We start from the raw sequence: 26,098 nt of genomic DNA, 5'->3' as shown, positions 1-26,098 counted from the left end.
GCAAGCATGTATTGAATTTTTAATGAAAGTATATTTTAGTGGATATGATAATATATATTTGATCAAATTCTTATTACTTGATTTTAAATTTGTCTTACTTTCATATTTTCACTTAAGCTATGGGTTAGCATTGTATACTCTTTATGCTTACATCTTTTGGGACTTATCCAATTGTTTCCTACAGATAACAGTATTATGTATATATGGGGCTAGTTATTTTCATTTTTTCCCTCCTGGAATCTAGGTAAGTTCAGTAATTACTTTGAAAGATAGAATACTCCAGAATGTGTGAAGACACTCTTTTTGCTTTAAAAGAATGTCAGAAATTCCATTGCCTGTATCTTTGAACAGCTGCTAATGGAAATAAGACAATATTCTGTGTGAAAACCAAAGCCACAGAGGAGCCACTTATAGATCCTTAGCCAACATCCCTATGAGAGTTTATGGTCAACAGCCAACATCAACAGACCGCCATGAGCCTTTGCCATCCTGGCTGTGAGACCCAGCCTTCAGATGACTCCAGTTCCATCTACTGACTCTAATGACCCCACAATGGACCCACCCTATGAGTCCAGGCAACACTGCATGGAGAGAGATAGCAACTTGTGGTTTTAAATGACTATATTTTTGAGTTTTTTCTTCTTTTCTTTTTAAGCAAAAAAAGAGAAGTGGCACACTCTTGGTATCAGGCATGGAGTGCTACCGTAACAAATCATCCAACATATCACATTGGCTCTAAGACCTAATGGACAAAAGATAGAAGAGTTTCAAGGAGACAGTTGGTAAAGGTTTGAATAAGAGTGAAAAAACTCTATTGGAGGATGGTGAAAACACAGCCCCTATTATATAGAAGTAGAAAGTTGGACACCACGGTCACCAGTAGTCATGTGAAATTTTTTTTAAAAACTGACAAATAAACTGATGATTTTGACTATGGACATCTCTAGTCAGGATGTTGGATGAGTCAACTATTTTTGTTTTATTCTTTTAATTGTGTCTGAAAAAGCTAGAAAGATATTAAATTCAAAAAACAGCAAGATTTGTTTAGTTTTCATGTTCAATTTCAAGAGTAAATTGAAGGCATTACTTACTGGAATAGAAGATTAAACTGATTATTCATCCTGTTACTCCAGATGGCAAAAGACTCTCAAAATAGAAAACGTCTCTGGATGATTATCAAATCCCAAGCACTATCAGTCAAGATGGCTTTGGAGTGATGAGCCCTCAGGATGTTTAAATGTGTGACCTTTTGGGCTTCCCAGAATCTTAAATCCTTACTTGTAGATCTTCTCCCTTAGACACAAGGTGCTATAAGAATTCTTAATTGCATGCCTCAAAGACCCTTCCAACTAAACAAAATGGCATCTGAGAACCGTAAGAGTATTGTTCCACAGCACCCTAAGTCTTGGCTTAAATAAAGAGATTATATTAGTAAAATGAAGCCTGTCTTTTGTTTATATTATCATTTGATACATAAGGAATCTATGAAGTCTTTAAAAGAATTATATCAGCTTGGACTGAGGGGGCAGAAGTAATACAACATGAAAAGGGTTTTAGTCCCCCCACCCCCACAAAACTACAATGGGCAATAAGCAAGCAGAGGAAACATTCAGCTGCAAACAGTCTATATTTTATGTAAAAAAAAAAAAAAAAAAAAAAAAAAAANTCTATAAAAATATACTTACAGGCTATCAGAAAAATACAAATTAAAACAATAAAATAACCACTTTTGTTAATCTGGCAAAAATTTAAATGACTGATAAATCTACTTTGAGTGCATGCTTACATAAATCAATACATTTATCCATTAATAGTAGGAGCATAATTGGTATATACTTTTATGGAAAGCAATCTGTTGTGATTTCAGCAATTCCTGAAGGTCAAGGCCATCACAATGAAAAGGTCATGAGCTGGAAGTTCTGCCTTGAACTCTTGCTCCTACTACCAGAAGGAACTGTGCATTGAGACTGAGATCCTCATGGGGTGTGGCAAAGCATGAGCCCCCACTCCTGAGGTAGCACTCCTGCCCTCAGTAGAGCACTGAAATTGGCCTCCCTGGGTCTCAGCAGCATCTTGTCAGCTTGGTGAACACCGGCACAGTGGGTCCCCTTGTCCTGACCCATTTGCCACCAGTGGCAGCTTGTTTACCAAGCTCCTAGTTAAACCCAGCTCTTACAATATTCAACCATGGTTGCAACAGTCTAATTCCACTTTGGGGAGAAAATGAAGTATATGTGCCATCAGATCTCTGGCTTCAAGGAATGATGCACCTCTCTGTGATGTGAGGAATTCTCTCTTCTGCTTCATAACAAAGCCACACTAGCTCCTGCAGTGGCTCCACTGCCACCTGGGGCAATGGCACCAGCTCTACTACATTGTGTTTACCCAGGTCTCTCTCCAATGTACACAGCCAACGGTTGCCAGTTCTCTCCATGTAATGATCACAAAGCCTTCATGTGCTGTGACAAATGTGATTTCTTTCTGGCCACCACATGGCCGGTTCAGACAATGATGATGCCTCTTTTTAGGCAGAGTTTCCAGTCCTTGGTTTTATTCCCACAGCAGTCTTCTATTTTATCGCTCCATTTGGCTCCAAGAGCCAAACTAAGCCCATAGAATTCCCACAAGGTTTTTGCAGAAAGGTAAACCTACTCCCACTTCTGAATTAATGAACCCCTCTTGCTGTCAGCTCTAGTTTAATGGATTTCACCATTTTATGTATTTCCACACCCAGAACAGAAAGTCACACAAAGGTAACTTAATTCAGGAGTGACCTTTGAGTTCCCTGCTTGGCAGTGTAGCAAATCTTGTGCTGTAGCAGGCTTACTCCTTTATCGTGATTTCCATAGCAGGCCTGGCCTCCTGTGTGGCACTGACTTGAAATGGTTGCAAAAATGCTACTGCTGTCTAAAATGGCTGATAATCACTGCATTTTATCAACCCCGGTGATAACTTATCACCATTCATTCCCCAAATTTAACATTTTACTAGACTATCTTTCAAAAAGATTGTATCCCATGGTGTGCAATATTTCAAGCAACTGGAAAGGAAAATAATTTCTTTACTCATCTCTTCATTGCAGCATCTTTTTGGTGCACTGCTTTCCTTATAAGGCTCAGAAACTACCCAATGTAGAGCCTTTCTTTATTTTAAACTTTTCCTACCACTATTTTAAGTCCCGCCTTCACGTCCCACCTTAGATTAAGTGCAAATAGATCAGGTAAGTTTGAAATGGAAAAACTCTTCAAAGCAGAGTTGATTTTTACAGAGTTTCACGGTCAGATAAAAACTAAGATGAAACTGTGAATATGAAACTATTCCAACTTCTTTTCCTCTCTCCTCACACATTATTCTTCAGTTACTCCTTACTGAGCATCAGGAAAAACTGAGGAAGACATTCCTATCATCAAGTGGCTCCAATCTCATAGAAGAGACCATAAAAAAAGAAAATCACAATATTGTGTTTAACAGTGTGAGAAGAATGTGCAATGTTTGGGGAACAAACAGGAGGGGCAGGCAGAAGGTGCAGCCCACCGCCCTCTCCAGACCCCTTCTCCCTTTCTGGCCACAGCAACCACCTTTGCTAGGAGAGCTGCTCCCCTGGCTACAGTGCCCCGCCCGACCTTCACCTGCAGGGGAGCACGTGGGCCAAGAAAGGCCAATCGCCACGCCCCTTCTCCAGGCCGCAGTGATTGGTTAGGGGGGGGCACGTGACCAGCGCCGGGCCAATTAGACACATTCCCGGAGATTTCCCACAAACGCTGAGAGAAAGAAGTGACGGTGCTGGTAAGTGAACCCCGTTTGTGCCTAACTTTATTCAAGTTGTGGTTTGCTCGTGGCATGCGCCCTGGCTATCGCAGGAGCTGTCCAGGAAGACAAGAGCCACGCTGGCCAGGACGGGGCACGGGCGGGTGGAGCAGGTGCAGAGAGCAGCCTGCGCCCTCCTCCAACCCTCCCTTCCTGCCAGTGTGCTGTTCCAGTGCCGCGTTTCAACCCTGCGGTTGGCCCTGTGTTCTCCTCAGGCAACCGCGACAAGGATGTGATGAACAAGATGGCAAGACACCTACAAAAGAAAGAAACTGTCAACATCGGGAGTCTAAGTGGGAAACCACGTGCCTAGCATGTGTGAGACCCTGGGCTCAACCCTCAGCTCAGCAAAAAATAAATAAATAAATAAATAAATAAAATAAAAGGAAAAAAAATATTAATAGATTGTCAACACAGTAGTTCATTCTGATCATTCTGCACAACCCTGGAATACCTGAGAGAATTATTACATTCTGAATTAAAGGAAGATATTATGGAATCAGTTTTTCATCCAATTCAGAATAAATAATATGGTACTGAAAATTATAATGAACAAAACTCTAATAAGTACTAAAGCTAGACATGCTAAAATTCTAATCTCCAAAAGTTTCCCAGTAAGAAACTACTAGTAGATGACACAGGTACCGTGTAAATCTTACAAAAAAAAAAAAAAAAAAAAAAAAGCGGGGGGAACAGAATTTTTAATGTTATGAAATAATACATTTAGTACTAGGATAGAGAGATGTCGGAGTAATAAATCTAAGTAAAGTATTAGCATGCAAAATAGTTTTCCCAGTGAGATTATTTCAATAAAATTTAAAAATACAAATAAACTGCATACATGAACATTCAGACAGGCAATTTGGTTTACTAGATCAGGTAGAGATAACATTCCCCTGATAAATGTTCATCTCAAGGTTAATTTGGTAGGATTAGAACATATTGATTCCATATGTACATCACTTTGGCCGAAGTTCACATTGCGAGGGAAGAAGCGTCAAAAATTGAAGCTGTAGAAGCGAGAGGAGGGTGCAGATTATGAAGGATCATGAGAGCCATGCTACAGGCTTTGGGCTTTATCCCGGAGACTATCAGGACTCAATGAATCACTTTAAGAAGGGGAGTAACCTGATCAAGTCTAATCCCTCCAGTAGCTCTGTGGAGAGGGAATTGCAGAGGAATCCGATCCAAGGCCGGGAGATAAATGGGGAGTGAGGCAGCAATTCAGGCGTGACACAGTGACAATCCTGTCTCATGAGGGGCTGAGAGAATGGAGGGAGGTGAGAGGTACCAGAGATACTATGTCAGTGAATTTGACAGGACTTGATGACTAATTGAATGTGGGGAGGAGGGAGAATGAAACACAAGTCCCAAGATCCCAGCTTGTGCATTTGGACACCTTTTGCCAAGAATGAAAATAAAGGAAGAGTACGGCTCTGGCAAGGAGGGTGATGAGTTTGTTTGGGATGGACTGAGTCCAAGCCAAGTGGATGTGGCCATTCATCAGATTGAATCTGTGGTCAGGAGAAGGCCGTGAGCTGCAGAAGGTGGTCGGGTGCCTNGAGCCATTAAGTGTGGAGATTCCTTATTGGTTGACTGCTGTATCTAGTTTATGTTAATTAAGATAAGCTGTGTGGAATGTATATATACCCCTCCTGTCCTACAATAAACGGCTCCCACTCCTGCTGTATCAACCTACACAAGTTGCTTGTCACCCCCCAGTTATTTTGCTGCAGCCGGACTGTGGCAATTAACCACAGAGGACAAGAGAGTCCAAGAGAGAAAACCCAAAGAAAGGATGAGGGAAGAGGGGGAGGCAGAGGGTGCAATCACAGAAGATGAGAAGGGATGCATTTAAAAAGAGGGTGGTCAAAAGTGCTACTAGTCAGGAGCACGAAGATCAAGCTGAACCCTGGGTTCTCTGTGGAGAGTTAGAGGCAGAAGCCATGAGATGGTAGCCAGAGCACAGACAGGGAAGTGAGGAGACAAGGCTGCTGTGCACAGCAAGCTCTGGCCTTGCTTCATAGGCAAGCTGCTTGGAAGAGCCTGTATTTGTTGCGGGGAGCAGGAGAGAGTGCTACCTAGAACTGCCTTCTTTAAAGTTAGGTCATCACAGATCCTATACCAGTGGCCTCAGGTCATTTGAGACACTACTGTTGGTGGTGATGTTTCTCTTTCAAGCTAGTCCCTATTCGGAGGATATTGTAACCCTAGAATTAGCAGATGTCTTAGTCAAGAGGTTTGGAATAATGGTTTCTCTGTGAATGTTACAAGAGTGGAACCCCATTGCACACAGCGTGATCTCAGTGGGCAATCATGGGAGGTATCTTACCAAGTGTCGAAATACTAATTATTTAAATGTATGTACTGTGTATGTGACTAATTGAATGTGGGGAGGAGGGAGAATGAAACACAAGTCCCTGATTGGACAACTGATAGGACAACTCTGCCACTGATAGGACAACTCTCCAGCCATCAATTTCTGAAAAGTTTAAAGCATCAGAGTTTATGTTACACCCCAAGTGAATGAGTCAGGGTCTATGGCATGTATTTAGTGTTCTAAACTAGCAGGACTTTGCTTTTAGATCCTATGATTCCCATTGTCTGTTGTTCTGTGTTAAATGCACATGGATTCATAAAACCTTTAATCATTTTTGAAACAAGAGGTTCCTTTTAATCTTTTTTTTTTCCTATTTCCTTATTTGCTAATAACAAATAGGACAGTGTAAAATGTGGAGCCATGAAGAAAACTATTTTTATTGCTTTACGTTTCAGAAGATCTAAATTTTTGAAGAAAACTAGCTAGGAAGCTGAAATGGGCATGTTGAGGCTAGGCAGTATTCAGGGCAGGAACCTGACAGCATCTGCTGGGCTGGAATGCAGAGTGGCATATGTGCTATCAGCTTTCTACAAACTTCCCTTTGCCCTTTCTTTTCTTTTTTCCTTTAAATTTTTAGTTGCCGATGGACACAATACCTTTACTTTATTTATTTTTATGTAATTCTCAGAAGCAAACCCAGTGCCTCACACATGCTAGACAAGCACTCTACCACTAAGCCCCAGCCCCCACCCCTTTTGCCCTTTCTTCCTCAGTTCAGCGACACCCATGTTCTGAGGCACCCTGTCCTTCTCTTCTGCTCTTCTCGATTTTTAATTGGTTGAATTCCTAATACAAGTGTGCTTCCAGAGCATGAAGGGAAAGTGATCTAAGCTAACTGGCCATGTGGTTTTCATGTAACCTGTGAACGAAGTGCGTACTTTGTGCCTTCCTGGAAAGATGTTCCTCCCTGATGAAAAGAGACCCTGGAGAAGAAGGTCTCATCCCAGGAACATCATTCCCTTGGCATTTGATGAACTCCCTGTCTTCATGACTGGTTGTGGGATCTCACAATGTTCGCAGATCCTGCCATTTGAGGCCATCAGGAAAGTGACAGAGACGTCAGAACCCAAATCATCCAGGTGGAGATGAGCTCTGTCCTCCTCCTAATGTGAATGAAGCAAGCATCTTTGTTTAGACCTCCATCTCCTGGTCAGGCGTTGCTGCTTGCTGCTGAAGCCATCTGGAGAGATGCACCGGAGCATTCTAAATACAGAAGCAAAAGGCCTCTCCGGAGTCAGCTCAAGCTTCCAGAGGATTCGTCACACAGCTGGTCACCTTGGCTAGAGCAGCACAGAAGCTGGCTGCCATCTCCTATATTGGAGTCTCCTCTCTGTCCTTGTTACTCTTCTGGAGAAGCATCTCTTTTTTAGTAACTTAAAATCACAATGTATTCTCACGAGAATCATCTGACATGGAATTATCTGCATGAATTGCTGCAAGCCAAAACCCGGTGGTCAGAGGCTTGTGCTGTCTGTCCTTCTCTTTTGCTTTTCTCCATTTTCAACTTGTTGAATTCCTAATACTGCTTTCATGATCAGAAAATAGGACAAATATCATTCCTACAGTGAAAATGGAGTTCCCACATTTCCATCTCAACACCAATCAAGAACCAGGAACCAGGTGGTACCGGCCCGCAAGCCCTCACTGTTTCCCGCTCTCCTGTTTAGATAGGAATTCCAGGTGCAGCGGAGGCCGCAGGTGGCCATTTATCCAGCACATTCCCAACAACCACCACAGCTTCACAGAGACGCCTGCCACTCTTCTCCTCCCTGTTCGGTTAATTTTGTGTGGAGTTCTCTTCTTTTTCTCTAACCATGTCCTTGTCTCACTGATTGATGCACCCAGGCTCAGAAGTCCCACCCAAAGACTGCTAATATATTGAAATAATAAAGATAGTTGATTTTCCATGCTTTTATAAAAAGCCAGATGCATTAAATACCTATCAAGTAGTAACATAGGAAAATCTTTCCTGCTGTCAATATGAGCACATTTCAATTAGTGTCCTCCCGTCTCACAGTCAGTCTGCCAGTGCATAGAGTTCAGGTAGTCTATTTTTAATCTCCCAGATTGATAATGGACTCACAATATGGCTTTAATGACCACATGAAAGCTCATTAGGTGGCATTGTCTGAGGAATTTTGTTATGACTATAATTTTAGAACCAGAATACATGTCTCAAAAGAGACCCGAGGACTTTTTGAATTTTATTGCCCTTTCAGTTTTAGGTTATTTATTTATTTATTTATTTATTTTTATAAAACCATAGCTTTCAGAACTCTACATAGCATATGTTTAGAAATGAAATCTCTAAGCTGAAAATAGACTCTTCCAATGAATATATAGGCAATCAATAAAATGCCACATTATTAATTTACCATATAGGCACTTTGATGCCTTTAACATTATCATATTCAGCAGTGAAAAGAGGACACAGCAGAGGGGTAGCCTTTTGTTTAAATGGGGACTTGAACTTTGCAATTACTTCAAATGTCATTGCCGATATTTGAAGAGCTTTCCAGCGAAATGTTTCTCCAGTTAGGTATTTGACTGATATGATTGACCTTAGGCCCCTTCTTGATGCCACTAGACTCTGTGATGATGAAAAAATTAGTTGTATCCGATCATGTGCGCCAGACTCCCAGCTCATAAGGAAACTACAACCAAAGAATTGTTCTGGGACAAAAATCCCAGGATTTGTGAAGGAATTTTAGATTATGGACAGTTTTGCTTTATTAAATCAATTCAGTGTCTGCAAAACTCTTCTTTTGAAATATTTTAAAACAACTAAAAATTATGCAATCTTTTAAATAATTACTAAGAGAACAAAAAACTATCTAAATCTGTTGTTATATTTCATCCATACATTCAAGGATAATACAATATACATAAGACATTCATCAGTACAGCAATTTAATTCTTTTTGTTAAAAGAGGTTTGGGGATGCATTTATTTTTATTTTTGTATTTTTCTCTTACAATGTCACATAAATGGGTGTTGATGATTTCAAGTTTTCCATTTCTTCCACTTAAATAGTCCACTATGACTTTTCAGGGTGTGAAAAACAATTTTAACCACAACTTTCGTTTATTTTCAGTGGCACCAACAGCCACAGGCAAAGCACCTTCCTATATAATGTTAACATTGATTAATAAAGAAAAAGCATCTGAACCATTCACTGGGTTTCAGAGTTCTGTTGTATCCTGTTTGAAAAGGTTTCTTCCAATTAGACTAAAACAGGAGAAAGTTCAGGTTGGTTTATTGTGTAAGTCTGTCCAAGAAACCCAAATGAAGAACAAGCGTTGGAAATTTGGAAATAACACAGGACTGTGGAGAAATGAGGAGTGTGAAAATTAACCTACTTTCTGGGCTATCAGGATCCTTCCCAATTAGCACAGCTACTGAGAAGTCACAGATCCAACCGTCAGTATTAAATTCTCCCACAATTGTGCAATGGTATTTCATATTTTGCAGATAGAAACAGCCTTGTAAAACATGATGATTAACATAGAACAGAACTCAATAGTATTTAATACCTATGTGTTCAGAGGGTGTATTTTAAAAATTTTGTTCATAATACAATCTGCTCAAAGCTGTTAAAGTATGGATAATTTCACTCAATTTTCCAGTAGGTTTCTGCTTTGAATAAGTAAATAGTGGGTAATGGTTTGTGTCAAAGTCCTTGCAACACTCCATTAGACACAGAGCATGACAATCTGATCAGATGTCTCTTTTATAGTCAGAATTTGACTTGTGACTTTGCAAGTTGCTCAGTTACATCAGGTCACATCAAAAATCTTGTCTTTTCCTCTTCCCCAAATCCCTGATGGTTTCCCATCTGACACATTTTGAATCTCGGCATTGTGACCTCACTCTTTGACCTGCATTTGATATCATGTAAGTCCTTCTGTTGAAACAATTCTAGGTTACTACTTAAGGAGCTGAAAGGGCAAGCAAGTTGACAGTAGAGGAGTTTAAATCTTCATATCATATTCTATCATTGTCTAACCCAATAAATCATGACTATGCCTGGAAACCTATAATCAAACCTTCAAAAAGTTTAACCCTTTGTTCAGCCCAAGGAGATAAATTAATTCAATGTTTGATTGAGTATTTGACTATAGAAACTTATTCCAAATCTCATACAGTATGACTGACACTGAAGAGATCAAATCTATCAAACCAACCTAAACACTGTAACCAATAATCAGATATCCATTTTATGCATATCCAGCCTAAAATTTTGGAAGTTCATTGCTGATATTGAAATTCAAGTAACATTTTTCAGTCTTCAATTACAATCTGTTTTACTGATAACAACACTAGATCTTCACCAATTATTAAAGTTACATGCACAAATGTTTGGCATTACGGCATGTATGATAATGGAGATTCACACTTTAACACGTATTTGTTTAAGATTGCTGTCTGCAAGGTTGATAATACCTGAACGACTGTTGTTGATGTTTGCACAAGCCTAAGAGTCAGAGGTTACTATGGTGCTCTTTCTCACATGCAATTCCAGACTTAGAAAGTTTACATAGAGCTCTTAGAGAAACAAAACCTCTAAAACATCAATATTCTTCAATCTACACCAATCACCAGAGAACTGGAGATGGTTAGAAGTAGAGAGGATCTTGATTCCCTCCATCTGAGAGCATCCTTCAAACCCTGCTGCTGCTGGCCTCTGCTTCTCCTTGAATACTTGGCTACTACCATGACAAGTTTGCATCCACAACACTTCTGACACTAAATGGGCCAGGGTCTTCGACATCAGAACCTGTTCTCCAATTCTCCAAACACCATCTTGGTACCTAATGATTCAATTCAATTCTGACACTGCCCACCTGGACTGAGCCCTCTCCCCACATGTCAAGGGTCCAGGCCCAAAAGGCTGCCCAACTTCAGATGTTGATTGTGAGGCTGGGCACCATGATTCTGAGGACTGGCTGTAAAGTCAGGGAGCCCCACAGTGCTTCTTAGGTTGATAACCTGACGGAAACCGCTCACAGAACTCAACACTCAACTTACGCTTACCAGCTTATGATTAAAGTCAGATCTCAGAAACATCCAAGAAGAGCTGCATGTGTATGGGAAAGGGGTGCAGATCTTCCAAGCTCTCTCCAAGCCCTCCATCCTCCTGGCACCTGGATGTGTTAAACCACCTAGGAACTCTCCAGATCCCATTGTTTAGAACTTGTTATGGAGACCCCATTACATAGGAGTGATTAAGTCATTGGGCATTGGGGATTGAGTGGCAGAGACCCTGGGTAGGAAGGGCTAGAGGATTCTAATCCTGTAGCCACTCGTTTGGCTCCTATCACAACCCACCCTCTCATGAAGCCCTCTACATGTCCCCAGTCACCAGCTTTCTCCTTAGCATGCTGAAGTTCTCAAAACCCTCTAGACTTCTGGCCTTTTACAAGACCTTTGGTCAAGGACCTAGGAATAAGAGCAAATGTTACAGGAAAACAAGGCCCTACTGCACAAGAAATTTCAATGATTTTAAGAGCTCTATGCCAGGAGTTGGGGATGAAGATCAGATATATGTTTCTTATTATTTCACAATATCACACTGGGGTAGTGAACCCACCTGGCATAAGTATTCTCCTTGTATTGTAGTGTGTTGTCTGAGTCTTCAACTGAAATCTTTTTCATCCAATTTTGCATGACATCCCTTAACAATTTCTATAAACTATCCTGTAGCCCTACTTATCCTGCCTTCCTAACCAAACTTCTCTAGTTCTTCCCTCATTCCACACGTGGCACTAATTCCCAGAACTCCTGCCATCCAGGTTGCTCTCCTCGGAATGATGTTATCATCAAAGTTTGATTGTTTGCTTGTTTTTTTGCTTTCTTATCAAGATATAACCTACATACAGTGAAGTACAAAAACTCTCAAGTGTAGTGTTCAATGAATATGGATACATCATTAAGGGGTTTTTTTTAAGCCGACAAAAATAGAATCTTATCAAATACATTTAGTATTCTTTAGATAGGAATTACTGTGATCTAGTTAAACCTTTCCCCATTGATGAAAAGCAGATTGTATTCTCTCTCTTTCACTCTCTCTCTCTCTCTCTATTTCTCTTTCTCTCTCTCTTTCTTCTCCCTTCTCTCCTATTATAAAGCTGTATTTTAAAAAAAATATTTCTCACATTATTTTTCTTCTTATAATAATAATATATGATCAGCATAAAACTTTCAACGTTTTAGAAGTGTGTGATTAAAGAAGAAAAAGTCTCTCAGAAGCACTGTCTCCTAAAATCATCTCGACACCTGAGAGGCATACGTGATCATCTTTACAGTCCTGAATCTTCCGAATACCTCTAATTAGTGATTGTCACTCAAGACTCTTCATGATACTTCATAGAATTACATAAGCCCTAAGGTATTCTACACAATGGATAGAATTCAGGAAAACATTAAAATTTAATGAAAAAAAATAAAATTGTATCTTCTTTTCCATTTACTTCAAAGTTAATTGGAAGCAACACACCATAGTAGAAATAGTAGTATCTAATACTTTGTTATCAAATTACTCATATGTTCATATCATATTTCTCTAAATATTTAGAGGCTACTCTTGAGTCTTGTCACTTAATGAATTCACCATGAGGCGCAGCCACTACTGTGTCAAAGACGTATGCTTTTTATTATCTTCGTAATTATTTTAAACGATTATTTATATTCTTTGAAAACATTTCATTTTATACATTTAAAAACATTATTTTGAAAATTCTGCCAAAATAGACCGATGGCAGAAAAATCGGTTCAGAATCCCTGACCCAGACTCTCTTTGGTGACTTATTATTGTGTGAGAAAGAAGGCCCCCTTCAGCAGGCTTCAGAGTGGTACATGTGCCCTGAAGGGGACCTGAAATCAGGCTTTTTGTAAATTCATGAAGGTGTCTCTAATTGCTTCCCATTTCCTGCAGAATCATCTATTCTTCCTGCAGAGTAATCTATATATTATCTACCTACTGCCAATAGGATCTACCTCCTTTCCCCTTAATTTCCGTGCACTTTTGAAAAAAACCTCTTTATTTATAACTCATCTGTACTCATGATACGATTTTCCTGGCAAATACTCATATGCAAAGACAGAAAGCCAACTTTTCTCATCCCATTATTATGCCACTTTTTTTGTAACCTCATTAAGTTTTAGCCAATAATTCCAGCTAGTCATACTGTTTCTAATTTTCCTCCTGTCCTCTAATACAAAAACGATCCCTCCTGGTTAAGTACAGGCATGTTTTCCTTGGAAGAAGCACCCCCCCAACAAGATTGACACCTCTACTTATGAGTTAATTGGAAAAGTTGATCAAAGCAGAGTAAGAGGAAAGCGACACACGCCTGTTCTAAACAACTTAACTAAAAACATTCATTTGCCAGTCAACACATGTAGGGCCAAGACTCGTTCTCTGAATTTGGATGCCTGGTTGAAATTCTCTCACACTTCAAATGCCTTTTAACACATCATCTGAGATTTCCACGTCTCTGTTACTTTAAAATGAAGTGAGGTCACAAAGATAGATGTGAAAGCAACCGAGGGCAAGATCTTTCTAGACTGGCTGACTTTCTTTCTTCCATCAACTTGCCTGCAGTTAATTGGGAGCACATCTTTTTAGTAGTGAGCTTTTGCAAAATCACTGCAAAGCATTCGACCTAGTTTTCATAGCAACACTGCTCTTTGTTTCTGTATTTGTTCTTCATCGTTTTATATCCTACTAAATTACGTTGTCTAATCACAAACCAAGTACAATTATCTTTACCCTGTTTGGGGGGAACTAACTGAACTGATAAGAGCAAGGCATTGAGAGAGAGCAGGGAAGTCACTCTTGGGTCAGGGGTGGTACAATGCAATGTCTGTCAGTGGATTTTATGGAGAAAAGGGGCATTCGTGGAATCTGGCAAGAACATCATTTGATGGTTTCTGAGGAAAACTATCCACATATATGTTTATGTTATATATATATATACCATTTTTATTCAGTTTTATATTTCTAGATTCTCTCTACCCCAATCTTTTATATAATCTCATGAACAAAAATCCTTTTTAAAGGTGTGGGGTTTTTTTTATTAAAAAAAAAGTTTTTAGGGTTTTTTTAAGTGAAAAAATAAATAGTCTTTAGATTCAATGGCTCAATGTTACACACTGAAGTCAGCAACCGTTGCTTCTCAGGAGATACGGCAAGGCTTGCGGACAGAGCTGACACTTAACTAGCGCCTCCCAGGGCCCAGTGTGACCTGGTCGTGTGGAAGACAGATGGCTTATGATTGACCAGTGTGTGGAAGGAATCGGCACGCCGAGAAGCTTCTGAGCGAATGTCATCTAGGCTCCACCCAAATAACTACTGCAAAATACACTTACACTATACATACTTTAAAAGTTAGGATTTTCACTAACTTCTAAATTGTTTGAGAAAATCTAGATCAGTCTTCTAGCAAGTTTTTCAACTTAGCACCAAATATTATAGTTTTAAAAACCTGAATGAAAAAATAAATCCACTTGCTTTATTCCGTAAAAAGAAAACAAAAGGGGGAAAAGAAAAGACTATTTTTGAACTTAATGGGAGTGACTTTGGGTAGAACAAGGCAACATGGCAGAAGCAAGAGGAGATCAGCAAAGTTACCTGCAGATCTAGGAATCTATTCAACGCACCCTAGTAGCACCCAAAACACCACCACATTCCAAATAAATACTGGAGTTTTCTTTTCTCCAAGTGAGTGACGATGTTCTAAATGGCTGTGTCACTAGAAGCACAACACCAGTGTGTGTGCTTCCATTTCCCCTGATGGAGGGGACACTACATAGTGTCCCTCGTGCCTCTGGGTCACAGACGTAGAAGATCTTCCCAACCACGTTGCCTGGGCTGCTGAAAGGAGGATCCAACCAAGGGGACAGGATGGTCTGATACACAAGTCCTCAAGGGGTGATCCGCACCGAGTCCATCCATGTCACACCCAGGCTGTTGGTCATCAAGGTTACACCCGTTCACTCACCTGACACCTGGCCATCACAGACAATGCTTCTACCTTGTCCCACAACTGAGGAACATTTGTCCCATGCCCTGCACAGTGGCCCTTCTGGCCACGGCAGTCTCTGACCTGGAGAAAGGCTGTGAGGGATCCCAGACTTTCCAAAGCATCTCTGCTAGGGGCTGGACTATGCTGCTCCCAGGTCCCTGTGTTGACAGTAGGGCTGCAAATCACAGGGGAAAGCGTGTGAGGGGGTGGTCATCGCATGCCAAGGAGAGTGGCCTCTCTAGAAACCAGCCCTGCCAGCTCGCTGACCTTGGCTCCCAGCTTCCAGAACTGTGAGAAAAAAAAAATCTGTCATCTGAGCCACCCAGTCTGTGGCCCGGCACTCCACGTGGCAGCCTTAGCAAACTCACTTAAGCTCCTGGAGCATCCGCCATCATTCTTGTCTCTCCACGTGGCTCCAATCCCTGTCCCTCCCTTCACCTCTGCCTTTCCTTTTGAGATTTTTGAAAGAAGAAGCCATTAAACGAAGTCTGGTCTCTAAAATTGTCTTGAATGGCCAACAAGATGAATTTGATGCCTATCAATTGAAGCTCCAAGTCTTAGAGACCCCAATGCTGGTTCTGCACTGGAAAGTAAAATGAATATGTTCCTTATGTTCACTGATGACTGCATCCTATCCAAACCATAGGCAGAAGAACTTGTGCTCAAACCATTAAAAAAATTAAAATTAAAAAAATATATCAGGTTGAGCTTTGGTATTCTGTGCCCCACATTTATTTCTTAGCATCAGTAGCATGTCCAGAGGAGGGGACTGTGCCTAATCTTTAGTACAAGACAGACCAAGCTAAATGAAATAAGTGACCTCAGTGAGCTTCCATTCCTCCACCTCCCTGCAAAGTTGGGACAGGAAGATAAATGTTGTCAGATCAATGAGGTAGCCGAATAATTTCAATAGGTGTTCAGTTTTTTTAGGTATTTGTGACAGTGACCCCAAAGCTGGGGCAATGGAAGAGTTGTGCTCCATCTCAAAAGATGGCATGAAATACATCAGGTTCATACAGAAAATGTTTTCTAAAAATAGTTAAAAGACTGAAGTGTCGACACTTACTTGAGCATCTTTCTACATCTGGAAAGTTCTTCTGCAAAGCACCTTAATTCCCCTCCCAGGCCCAGTCATCCAAACGTTGTCACACCTCCAATGAAGGAAGCTTCCACATTAGAAACACACACAGAATTCAGCAAATTGCATTTTGCCGGCTTATACAGAATTCCAATGCAATTTGATGCTGGGACACACCTTCTGCTCCTGGTAAGTAGATGTCAAGATTTTACCAAAAGGTCCAGGGGGACACAGTATGACATAATAATATTAGGTAAAAGAGATTTAAATTGGAATGGACCTGATTTTTATTTTCAAAAGTTTTAGTCTGATCTTTTAGAGGCCAAGGAAAGATCTGCTACACAAAGACAGTAGACCTCCTAACACAAGAAGAAATAGAAGGTGGGGCAGGTCACTGGCTCTGCAAGAGTCTACATATGGAGAAGCAGGGTGCATCATGGGTTGCCCACATGGGCTGTGCCCTGCACCCCCTACCCCCAAACTAGTGAGCGCAGAGGAGACAGCAAGGCCGGCTGCTGTGTGCTGGAGCTCCTCTCCCCTCAGCAGGTGGAGGGCCTGCGGTCTTCATGACGCCTTCTTGAAAAGCTAGAGGGCAAACAACAGTCCAGGTCACATCCCCAGTGCTGTCTGTGACTGCCTTTGTTCCTGAATTCTTGTTTATGGATCTGATAGTAAAAACAAGTTGAAAGCAATCTTCTCCTGGTCTGAAGCATTCATCTCACCGGCCAAAGTTGGACCCTCACCAGCTTCTGTGGTCAGACACAGCTCAAGCCTTTCAGGACAGAACAGGAAACTGAGGCTCAGGAAGCAAATCGCCTCTTTCATTTTGTCAACAGTAAGGTCCCCTGGACACCCAGTGGCTCATTGTGGCAGGACGTGGCTCACCACGGGCAAGGTGGGGCCCAAGTATGGTTAAAATCAAGCTTTTGTAGCTGTTGCCAAGACCACTTGTGGCATGAAAATAAATTCACACTGTGCCTTCCCCACAAACACAGAAATCTTAAGCAGACCTTTCCACCGAGGGTCTCTGAAGGGATAAGTGAACCCAACTCCCACCTCTGAAACCCCTTCCAGAAGCCACAGAACTCAAGTTGGGGTTCAGCAAAACCCCAAATTGTCCTCTCAAACACACAGAATCATGTGTGTTCAGAGGAACTGGAGCCCATATGTTTGTGACTCTCCTGAACAGCACTGCCCGGCCTTTACACCCTCTTCTCAGGGAGCTTTGTGTAGTCCAAACTCAAGAGTGATGTTTAACCAGAAGTAAACCAAGTGCAAGCCCCTACCTATGGGCACTAGCTTGAAGTGAAGACCACAAAACTGCCTTTTACAATGAGAACAACTGGCTTGTGAGACAGTAAGCCCAGGACATCTGTTCACCCCTACATCTCCAGACCAGCTTCCCTTCCCAAGGAGAAGCAGCTCTTAATCAAACAGAGAACAAAACCGTGTGGTCAATCCAAAATGCCACCCCTTCAACCCCTATCCCAAACTAGAGACGTTATCATCACAAAACTGTGTTTAAGAAACACTTTTTTAAATGCACATATTTTTTTTCAAATGGTCAAGGAAATTGTTCAGTGACTTAGTTAGCTTTTCAGGGTTCAGTCTCTGATCTAGTTTCAAAATTAAGGATTTCTACCTGAATTAAGTTCTTTTAAAACATCCACAGATTTAATAGCAACCTCTGTACCCAGGGGGATTTCTAATTCTTACTCCTAATAGCCACTGGATTTCAAAAGTAAATTCTAGACCAAATATTTGGAGTAACTTGAGTTTTGTCTATATACCATCTTCTTATTAGTGTAAAAGGAGGTTTACAGAAATTGGACCCCAGAGAGAAATGATTTCTTACCAACCGTAAAACCAGGTGCATAGCAGCGTTCATTAACAATAAGCATTAAACTGGGATTTTCCAGGTGAATCTGAAAGTTGTCTGAATTTCCTTCAATGGGAAAAGGAAATAAACACCAATCATCTGAGTTACCCAGCTCTGGTAAATTCAATGAAGAATCACAATGAAGGTCAAAAACTTTGTTGTTGGAATATAGATATAGATGTATATTCTGACATGCATCCATGTAGATATACGATAAAGATGGATAGGGGCAGTCAGTCCGTAATAATAAAATGCCATAATAACAAAAAAGCTGTGAGCCCTAGGGACAGTCCTTTGCTGCATGGACCAACACAGTGCCCTTGAAATCCACGTGCAAGCTTACATCACTGAGGGCATCACCCTCTAAGAGTTTATTTTTGTCTTCTGTTACCCATAACTCCCCACTGCCAAATCCACTTGTATTTTAGGAAAAGCTAAGAAGACAGAAACAATAAAGAAGTTGGTTTTTGGTTTTCACCTAATTGAGACCTCAGGGAATCATAAACTGACCTCTTTGAATGAGAAAAGACAGCAGTCCTCAAGTTACACATGTATTCGCTGTCACAGAATGCAAGGGCAGGGATTTCAAATAATTGCATCCACTATTTTCTCTCAACTAAAAGGAACTATCACCTTTTTTGAAGCCAAAAGATAGTTCCTGCTCTTCTCTGCGGTCTTCAGCTCAGGGAAGACGGCACACTTCCCGCTGTTGGAACGTCTGATCTTCCGATTGAAAAGTCCTCTTGAATCCTCCTCAAACCCATTTATCTCATGAGGCTCGTCACTGTGTCCTATCATCAGCAGTGCCTCACCCTTCGCAGGATGTTGTTGGAAGGAAGATCAGGTGAAGGCAGAGGAGGGCTGACCGAGTCCCTCTGAGGTCTGCTAACGCCGGTGATTCTTTCCACTTAGCTTCTCTGCGTGTTTTTATTTGCGCCGTAATCCACCAGCCAACAACTCTGTTCGTTGAAGGAGACAAAACCAGACAGTTGTCCTCTGGTCACATATGATTAAATCTAAGCCTTCAAAATTGCTTCTTAACATAGCACATCATTTCCCTCAAAGAATAAGTAGACCCTGTATTTCACAGCATCAGGAGTAATACATGTATAATTTGGGAAACATAATTCTCCCCTTTGAGAGGATAAAATTTACACGCTTAGGAAAATAAAAGCCCATGTCCATTTGTCCTTTACAAAGTGTATTAATTCTTTCTGTTCTCTCAATACTAGTAAAGCCACTGGCTTTAGCCAGCCTTCCCGAGGTTGATCACTTTGGGATGAAAGCTATTAGAAAGAGAACAAAGTCACAAGCATGCTTAGGGTCTTCAAGGTGAGCCAGTCTGCAGCAGACTGTGAGAAATCAAATCTTCTGCAGGAAGATCGTGCCTGTCAGCTAAGGCGGCCAACAGCAGATTTACAAAGAAACCACCAAGCAAGACTGCAGAAGCCAGGCACATTTTCCCTCTCTTTGTGATTCACAAGAAATGAACCTTGAAAGGCCCCACCTAGAGAGAACAGAAGATCATGAGTTCTGATTGGATTTCTCTTTGCTAAGTAGGCCCACCCCCAAATGATTGCTAGTGATTTCAGTCTAATTACTCTAGTAATCATAGAAGAGGGGCTTCGTAGATTGCATCGAGGACATTTTCTCACTTCAGTGGCTGCTGACTGTCGAGGTCACCAGGGGCGGAAGTTCCACCCCTCTGCCCAGCAATTCATTTAAGGTCTCATGGCTCCTGCTGCTATGATAAGAGAGGCCAGGAAAGAGCGCGGATTTCTATATCAAGAGGGATTACAATGTAGATCGCTACTGACAGCTAAAAATCACTTGCTCTGTCCTTTGAGGAAAGACGGAGCCATAAAATATTTTCAAATGGCAAGACAATTTGAAAACATGTGATACTCACTTTTCAAACTCAAGACATCATGCACATACCAAGCAAGGTAGAATACGAGCTCTCTATTTAACCTAGACGGGAAAATGATCACAGAATTCCCCCTCACTTAAAATAAGGAAAAAAATAGGGAGGGAGGGAGGGAGGGAGGAAGGAGAGAAAGAAGGAGGGAAGGAAGAAGGAAGAGGGAAGGGGGAGGGAGGATGGAAGGGGGTTTGTGAAATATCATACCAAAAATTCACCTTGGAAACCTGGTGTCTGGCCAGCTCATGCATTTCACCCCATCCTGGTGTGTTAAGACTCCAACGCACACGGTCGGCAGCAGGAGCAGCAAACCTTCTCCTTTCTGGACTCCTAATGGAAGGCATCAGCAGCAGAAGCAGAGCCGTGCTGTCCACCAATTTCACAGTCTCAGACATCAAGCACACTGCCAAACGACTCCCACGTCACTGGGTCAGACAAAATTAGAACAGCCAATACAGTTATGGAGTTTCCGTACTTCCATACTCATACTCCAGCAAGGAGAAGAACTTAAAATACTTGTATTTTTCTCCCTTGGAATAACAATAATTTCTACTAACTTTAAGGGACTGAAAATTCTGTTTCCCTCCTAAGTGGCTGCTCAGCTACTCTTACCAACAATTACTGTCATTCGCAACTTAAAAAAAAATCTTGAACCAAACTTCTTCCCTGTCTGTGTTTATGCTTTCAGCTTAAATTACACTCATTTGCACACATAAATATGCAATAGGATCATGTTGTTGAGTCATTTGATGTTTTAATAATCATATCCTAAAAATATAGACTCTACCAGGTCAGGATTTCCTCACATTAGAGGTCTACACTGCTATGCATTCAATTGAAGGTTAATAAGCAATTGGAATTGTGTTTATTTATTTGTATTTGGTACTGGAAATTTAACCCAGGGGCCCTTAACAACTGCGCCACGTCCCCAGTCCTCGCTAAGTTGCTGAGGCTGGCTTTGAATTTACAATCCTCCTTTCTCAGCCTCCTCAGTCACTGAGATTACAGGTGTATACCACCACACCCAGTTTTGGAATTTGTTAATTGAATGATTATTTGTTGATACCAGAAAAAAATAATAAAACACATCAAATAAATGGGAGAGACCAGGCTGGAAGCCAAGAAATGTCTGAGGTCACTTACAGGAACAAGAAGAGATGAGGGCCTCTCAGAAGAGCAAGCAGAAGAGTTGGCACTCTCACTCACCCCTGCCTTCCTCCATCCTTGACATCCAGAGGAAATGCAAACATGGCCACTCACCAAAATTGCATCCTTAGGAATTGCTGGAACATTGGGTAACCATTTTATTTTATTTTTTTACATTTTATTTAGATGTTACCATTAACATAGAAGCAAGTGACATGTGAGTGGATGGAGTGATACTGGAATAAACAGTCAGTGCCTAGCTAGCTATTGGGGAAGCCATATTTTGTGCAGAGAATGCAGAAGGAAAGGAGCCCGGCTTCGAGTCATGGAGAGAAGGGGCGGAAGTTCATTATCTCACAGGTTGTCCCAAATCAAGCAGACGAAGTATTCACTCTGGGCATATAGACTACATCTTTCTTAAACAAAGCATATTTTAAAAGGAAAAAAAGATAATTTTAGCAGCACGCATAGCCTCACAGCTTCCTGATCAACAGCAGCCGCAGCAGCTGGCGTGACACTGGCCAAGTTTCCCAGCCTCGCATCTCACATAGTAAACCGAGCATTCGGGTTTGCTGCGAAATACTCTCGCCTACTAAAAATGGAGAATTTGACAGATTTTTAGAAATGTTCCACAGATCCTAATTTATGAGCAACAGTTGGTAAGTGAGCATGCCAATTAAACCAAATAGTGAGCATTAATTCATTGACATGGTATTTCCACATGGAGAAGAAACCGGTTTGCAATGAAGTGATGGGAAAGTACTTGGGGGTGAATGCTGTGTCCTCTGGGCGTCTACACTTCTTGACCATACACCAGTAACTGCTCACTGACAATGCTCTATGCGGTCGCTAACACCCCAGTTAGGGTCTGCTCATCATTTGCTTTGACACTTATTTCATTTAGAATAACGATCAATGAAACAGAGTCATTTCCCGAGGGAGCCCCTTCATGCAAGAAGCATGCAAAATTGTCAAATAAATGAAAATAGCCATCAGGAATCGTTGAGCTCCGCAGTGTCATTTTAAATTAATCTCTGTAAGCCGTTTTAAACCTCTCAACAATGGCTATTGTACTCAGCTTTCTTCCCTTCTGCTCTCTGTAGGAACTGAAGACGTTGGCATGGCAAGAACCTGAATGCCTTCATAGACTACAGAAACAAGCTGTGGCAGAGAGAGAATGTGGTCCCCATTGTTGCTGCAAGAATTGGGGTAGGGACACAGTGCCAGCTAACATACAGGCCCACAACTCTGTGTGGTAAGAAGACCCTGCCCGGCAGGTAAGGAAAGCAAGACTGCCCGGTGCCCAGCAGTTAAGAAGCTGAGACTGCACAGTCTGCACATTTGCTGAGCTTGTATGGGGCACTGTGCGTCTCTGACATTGTATAAATAACAGCAATCTTTGTATCTACTGAAAAATAACCCTCTTTGTCTTTTGCTTTAATTAGCACAGAGACTAGAGTGTTTTTTAATGGAAAACTCACACTGGAAAGTTTCTCCTCAGTGATTTATGTGTCATGTTATTAACAGAGAGTTCTGCTCCAGAAAGGATGCACAGAAGGTGACAGGCAAACTCTGCAAGCACGGGAAAGCCGGTTCTCAGGTTTATTGCTTCTTAAATAAATTCCTTAGTTGTGAATCGTCAACAAGTACGCAGACCCAGCAGCAGAATTATAGAAGTAACACTTGCAAAACTGAGCCCTCTCTAGGAGAATAAACTTTCGCTGGTACTTGGCCCACATCTGCTGGGCGGGTCACTGAGTCTGCCTAAATGAGCAGAAAGTGACTAGAGTTTCAAGGTTTAATAATGATTCCAGGAGGGGAAAGTAGCCTGCAGTGTTAAAGGAGGAATAATCATATTTTTATAAAAGCAACAATCAATACTGAAGGATGAATAAAACTCAAAAAGCATGCATGGTTTGCTTGATCCTTGGTTAAGTACGTAAATGCTGTAAAATTCAGGAGAAATTCTTGAGACTATCCTAAAAACTTAATTCTAAAAACACTTTCTAAAATCCCAGGAAGGTCCAGTTCTCATGTTCCTCCCTCAGCCCCCACCCCTGCCCAATCCTATTAACCACCCACTTGTGCAAGGAGCTAGAATGTCCTGGGCTGGGAAATTGACCGACAATCACATCACCTTCAGCCACCAAATAAGTCAAAGCAACCCAATACTGATCCTACGGAGGCCAAACAGCAAAGGAGGTTTAGGAAAAGCCACATGCACTTCCCTTGGACTACAAAGAATTCTATGCATGCTCACTGTCACCATTTCTACCTACTGTGTAGGAACACGTTTGCAGGAAAGAAAATTAAATCTGGGTTAGACTTTCTGAATGAGAAATCTTTGTTAAAAAAAAATAAGAAAAGACAATCTTCTAGAGAATGGTATAGAATTTTGAAGGTTGGGAAAGAGATGAACAGGTAGAAGGCATGCAGACATATGCCAGGCATATGGGAGTGTTCTGTCCACAACCTCTGGATTTTTGTATTTCATTGTATCTGTAGGCAAATGATGATATGATACTCTAAATTGGCCTTGTCCAGACTTTTCACCTAATCCTCCCCAGACAAAAATTTACAGACAAGGCGAAATCCCTTTCAAGATGCCCTTTCCCCCTTTCAAATCATTACAGCAACCTAAAAGTCCAGGCCCTGCCCACAGTTCTGAATGCGTTCAGGTGCAACCTAGACTTGTGGTCGTGATTCCAAAACTCAAACCTACACGGCCTATGCTATGTGACAAAGAAATGTTATGTCTTTGAAAGGAGAAATAGCTCCCGACAATGAAAATTGAATCCCGGAAATAACCAGGTGATTTAAAGCTTTCTAGATAATCACCAGCAACTAGAATGATAATACTTTAATGACATATTATATTTAAATGGCACCTTTCAAACTCCATCATGTTAATCTACACAACATGTTCACAAAGTAAGAAGGAATGGGTATTACTCCCACTTCAGATGAGAAAATTGAGGGGTAATAGAGGCTGGCTTAGCGAGGTCTCTCGTGGCCCTGCTGGTGGATCCAGGCTTAGACCCTCAGGTGTGCTTCTCATGTCCCTGCAGGGCCTCCTGCCTCAGCGCTGGCGAGCTGGCCTCCGGTCTGTGTTTCAACACCCCTCTGGAGATGCGAGAATGTCTCCGGTTTGACCAAATCTGGGGCTTTGTCCACTTCCTGCGTCCTCTTCATGGGAACAGCGTGATGGTGTGCTGGGACCACTTCTTAGTCCTCAGGCTTTGCACATGCAGAATGCAGAAAATCACGTATGCCCCGGGCTGTGGATTGGCAGGATACACATCCTCTGCTTCCAAAGCTCTGGCTGTATCTACCCAGTCACTTGAACCTGGCCTCTCCTTGGCTTTGTCACTGAAGGGACTTCTAGTTTTCCTCTACTGTATTTCTACCCTCAGTCTGAGTCTATCTCCTTGTGGGGCCCTGGTCCCCATGTGTACAAAGCTCAGACCCCTTTCTCTGGAATAGAAGAATGCCAGCTTCTCTTTCCCACTCTGTGGGCCATGTGGCTAAACTAGCTTGGATTCCAGTCTTTTCTAACTTGACATCAGTTTTGCAGGAACACAAACAAGAAGGACACAAGTGCCCACTCACTCGTCAGACCCAGGCAGTCTGCGGGCACAGACAGCTCCACCAGCTGCCGCCTCCACACCTGGCAGAGTCCAGCACCAAGGTGCACCATGAGGGAAGCTTCCAGGAAGCAGCTCACAGGGGTCACTGTCAAAGCAGGAAGAGGGCTGAGAGCCCACGGCACCACATGGCACCGTCCTCCCAAGTCTCCATGCACCTCCTCCTCAGTCAGGCCTGGTTTTGTGCTCAGAAGAGCAAGGTCTGACCTTGTTTTCCACTCGTCACTCAGCAGGATCTAAGTGTCCTTTAGACACGAGAGTTCTTCCTTCTGCTCATTGCAAAGAACTCTGTGGAGTGTACTGTGGACATCAAACCGCTGGCAGGTGACATGCTGTCTACCGCAACAGCACATTTTAGTATGAATAAGCAGTGGTTTTAGGGAGATGCTAATACCTTTGCCCAGGGCTTTGCCATTCATAAAACACTTTCCCACATATAATTGTACTTATAGGTAAATTATTTAGCCTCTCTGAGATTCATTCCCCTACATGTATAAATATCATCAATGTTACACAACACATTAACATATTTAGCAGTTTATAATTCAGTTCTAGAACTGGTCTGAGAATTTAAACACCAGTTAGCATAGTATTAATTCTTTTGGCGATGTGTTTTCAAAAATGTGAACGTGTGAGTTTTATTTTTAATCATCTGCCACTCCTTGTGAATGGTAAGTAGTCAAAGTAAGAGTCACTGTGAATATTAGCCACTTTCAGAATATTCATAAACATTTAGCAAACCATTTAATGTTCTCTAAGATCCTTACATATTTACAATGAGAATCACAAATTTTGAAGTCAATGACTATGATATTTCCTTAAGAAGAGGTATTGTTTTAAACCCAAGTATCTAACACTAAGTGACTTGTCCAATCTGGCTCACAGGCTATCTTTTTTCCCAGTGCTGAAGGTCAAACTCAAGGCCTCACACATCTGAGGCAGGCACTCTGAGCACCACTGAGCTACACAAGCCCTCTTGTTAGTCCTCACGCACTGATTTTATAGACGACCTTGTCAGTTATCTGATCCATTCACATACTCAGAGCCATTCAAATATTGCTACGGGTTGGATCTGGAGTGTCTCCCAAAGCCTCATGTGTAGAAGCTTGGTCCCCAATGCAGCAAGGTTCAGAGATGGGACTTTTGGGAAGTGATTGGAATATGAGGACTTTGAAAGCATCAATGGACTCATTCATTGAGGGGTTCACAGCTCAATG

The sequence above is a fragment of the Marmota marmota genome, unplaced genomic scaffold, assembly GCF_001458135.2.
Source record: "Marmota marmota marmota unplaced genomic scaffold, marMar, whole genome shotgun sequence".
Classification (NCBI taxonomy): domain Eukaryota; kingdom Metazoa; phylum Chordata; class Mammalia; order Rodentia; family Sciuridae; genus Marmota; species Marmota marmota.
Note: the sequence above shows the minus strand (reverse complement) of the source record.